The sequence below is a fragment of the Crocodylus porosus genome, unplaced genomic scaffold, assembly GCF_001723895.1.
Source record: "Crocodylus porosus isolate Cpor-Errol unplaced genomic scaffold, CroPor_comp1, whole genome shotgun sequence".
In the NCBI taxonomy this organism is placed as follows: Eukaryota; Metazoa; Chordata; order Crocodylia; family Crocodylidae; genus Crocodylus; species Crocodylus porosus.
The window spans coordinates 4965391-4969532 of record NW_017728937.1 but is presented as its reverse complement, the minus strand read 5'-3'; positions in this window follow the sequence as shown (position 1 = coordinate 4969532).

The window sequence follows — 4142 nt, the reverse complement described above, 5'->3', positions numbered from 1 at the left end:
GGGATTTTTAAAAGGAAGTTAGATGAGCACCTTGCCGGGGTCATCTGACCCCGGTGCTCTTTCCTGCCAAGGCAGGGGGTTGGACTAGATGATCTACCTAGGTCCCTTCCGACTCTAGCTACTATGATACTATGATACTATGAAGAGGCTGAAAGTCAGAGAGCAGATCCTCCAGAGTCTGCTGGCTTTTTATGAACACTGTTCAGCAGGAAAATATATTCAAAAGCCTAGTGTGGAAACCACAAAAAAGCGATAAACACAGGGCCCCAGTTGCAGAGACAGGATATTACTGCAAGCACCAAAAGTACTGGGAGCCTAGGTGACATCAGGTAGCTTTGTGCTAGGTCAAAAGTACACGTAGATTCATAGAGCTGGAAAGGACCTTGAAGGTGCTCTTGTCCAACCTCCTGCACAGATGCAGGATGTGGTGTTCCTAAACCCTCCCAGACAGATGCTGAATCAGCCAGGCCAGGCCCATCCCCCGCCCCTCTCCCAGCCTGCCAATGGCTGCCCAGCCAGCCCCAGCTCCTAGCACTTGGGGGAAAAAAAGCTCCTGCTCAACATGTGCTGCCAGGCGGGGGGGGCAATCCCCACTGTGCTACGCTACACAGGGGCTCTGCATGAGCACCCAAACCCCCTGCCCCTGCTTCCTCAACCCCGCCCCAGGTGGCCGCATGGGCCAGCTCCAACCCTTAAAAAGAACAAAACAAAAAGAAACCCAGAACCCACTGCTCTTGCTGGTGGGGGGTGATCCCCACTGCAGAAGCCCCCAAAGCCCTGAGGCTGCACCAGGAACAGTGAGTCCCAAGGGTTTTATTGCCTTTTTTTTTTAAAGGGGTAGAGCCCTGGCAGGCAGGGCAGCTGTGTGGGGGCCAAGGGAGCAGGGAGAGGGATGAGGGGCTCATGCAGAGCCCCCCATGCAGCATGGGGCAATGGGGGGCACCAGGGATACCCACTTCCCCTGCCCAGCAGCACCCGGTGAGCATTGGGGCTTTTTTTTAAAGTATGGAGCTGGGGTGGGCAGGAGCAGCCATGGGTGGGGAGTGGGCAGAGGTCAGGGGGACTGGCAGGGGTCCCCCCATGGTCTCCTCCCCCAGCACCCCCTCCTCCGCTCCGAGTACCAAGTTGGAGTGGCTGCAGCTCCCTGCTGCAGCCACTGGGGACTGCCCGAATCATCAAAGCTCTCCAAATCTTTGCCAAAGATTCAGAGAGCTTTGAAACAATTTGGACCTTTAAATTGGTCCCCTGATTTGATGCGGATTCAGAGATTTGGCCACCAAATCAGGCCGAATCTCCGCCGAATCAAATCACCACCTGAAGTTTTGCACAGCCCTAATAGTGACATTTCATTTTAATTGCAGAAAAACGTTGGGGTTTTAATCAGAGAAAACCAGAATCCCTTGCCTCACCATGTGCTTCCCAAACCCTTTATCATTTTCACCACTTTTCTGTGGATCTGTTCCAGTTTTTCCACATCCTTCTCATAATATGGTATGCAGAACTTGGACATCCAGCCAAGACCTAAGCAGCACCAAGTAGCACTGCAAAATCATCCCCAGCATCTCACATACAGTGTTGGTGTTGATGCCTCACAAAATTCTAGTTGCTCTGTTTTGCAACATCATATAGAGTTTGTAATCCACCGTAAGCCTGTGATCCTGCTCAGCAATGCCACTGCCACACCATTTGATTCCTGTTCAGCATGTGGGTATACATCTACAGGTAGGTACTGGGGCGCGGAGCATGGGGAAGCACTGATGGTAGATGGAGCAAAACATCAGAACTCTTCCCACCCTCCAAAATGGGGCATCACAGGTGACCCCAAAACAAAAACTCGGTGTCAAGACATTGTTGCTACATAACAGCATCTCTGTGGCTAATGTGCAGGTTTGCTTCCCCCAAGGTCTGAAGTGCCCAGACAAACAATGCCTCAGGCTAACCCAGCCAGAGCCATTTCCAGGCCTCAAGGAGGCATTCTGTGGGTTCAATGTTGAGTTGCAGTGCCACCTGTTAATGCTGGAGCCAGGAGTCTATTCAAACACCAGGGCTTAATTCCCATTTGGGCAAACTCCTGCCACTGCAAGAGATGTGGGGCTTAAAGGCAATGATGTGGGGAGAAGTGTAAGCAGTGCTTGAATTGCCACTTGGCCTTCTGAGATCTACTGCTGGAGATGGGCTGTGGACTCAAAGGGGGTGGGGGTTATGATAAAGTGCTATTTGAATAAAGATGACACATGCCTGGCTGCATGATCCCATGGCACATAAAGGTAGTCCTTTATCAGGTATCATCTGAGTTCTCCATTACTGTAAAACCCCTTGACTCTAGGGGAGGATGCATAGTGGGTGCAGTGGCACAATCATGTTCACCACTTTCAGGACATGCAGCTGAAGCAGCAGCCAGAGACCTTTTTGAAGTCTCTGAAGCAGGTAAAAACCCACAACCCCTGCTCTGCTTTTGGCACTCACTCCCTTCCCCTGTGTGCCCAGCCGCATCTTTCCATTTACTCCCTTCCCTGCCCACTGCTGCTACCACCCCCAGCTGACCTAAGGAGGGTGAGAGGCTCCAGATCTGCTCTGCCCTGCTGTAGCTGGGCTGCACTAGGAACTGGGTTTAGCCAGGGAAAGCGGCAGGGGACAGGTTCCTCTCCCTGCCTGGTCCCATCAGGTGTTCTCTGGCAGCACAGGACTTTTCAGGACACCTGTGGTAGCATGTGGGTATCCCTTTCTCCCAGAGGTGTAAATAGAGACAGTGAAGTGGTAATGGGAGGGGAGAGGAGGTACCACTGAGCACAGAAAGGAAGGGAGAAGGCGCCAAGAACAAGGTGAAGATTCTTTTTTTCATAGATTTCATAGACATTAGGGCTGGAAGGGACCTCGGAAGATCATTGAGTCCAGCCCCCTGCCCCAAGGGCAGGAAGTCAGCAGGGGTCATAGGATCCCAGCAAGATAAATATCCAAATGTCTCTTGAAGGTGTTCAAAGTAGGTGCTTGAACCACCTCTGACAGCAGTCTATTCCAAACCTTGGGGGCTCAGACAGTAAAGAAGTTTTTTCTTATGTCCAGCCTGAACTGGTCACAGAGGAGTTTGTGACCATTTGATCTTGTCATCCCTTGGGGCTCTATGGTGAATAGACTTTTCCCCAGATCCTGGTGAACGCCCCTTATAAACCTATAGACGGCCACCAGATCACCCCTGTGCCTGCACTTTTCTTATCTGCTTTGGGGACTTAAAGAGTCCTAGCTGCTTCTCCCACAGTGTTGTCTGCCCCCCAGTTCCCCAAGTGAAAGGGAGAGGCTGGAGTGGGGACACAGCCAACCCTGCAGCAGTGGTCACTGCTTCTGCACCCCTTTTAAAATCCTGGATCCGCCGATGCTTGACTCTGTTCTGGCTGTATAAATTCACACCCACTTTTAGGTTTCTTTATCCACCAGCGCAGTGTAAAGGAGGCCTTTTAGGGTATGGACATATGGTCAATTTACATGGGGCAAAGACATCTGAAAGCTCTACCCAAGCGTGTGCTCTGTGGTAAATACCCAAATGCATGCTTTTAAGGTGATTGGGAGCTTTAAGGCAGCAACATGCTCTTTATTTATTGAAGGCTGAGCTACACCCTTCATCTTCTTATTGCAGGGTAAGTGCATGTACAATTAGTTCCCATGGAGAAGTTGGCACAACTTGTTTCCTCACAACCTTTTTTGCCCCCCATGGTACATTGTTCGTATGTCCATATCTGCATAGCTGAGGATCTGACCCAGTTTTTACTGTTCTCTGCCTGAAATAGGGTTTCTTCTGGGGAGGTCAGTAATGGTTGAAACCAGGCAGGGATTTGTTTTGTTGTGAGCCAAGTTGCCAGCGAGAAACCATGTAACATGCACAACAATCTTTATGCTTTTGTTTCAGGGACAGCCCTGGAGCCCAGCTCCTGTCACAGAAGAAAAGGGCAGAATGAGCACCCTGTAGGCAGCCCCTGCTAATGTTAAGCTTGATCCAAAGTCCCTGGAAATCTATACAGAGCTTTCCATTGTGGCATTGCCACATCTGGAAGTTTTATCACAAGTTTCAGGCTCTTTCATGCTTTTTTTTAAAGGCCCAGGTACCAGAGTCACATAAAAATGTCCTGATGCTCATTTTTCTGGGGTCT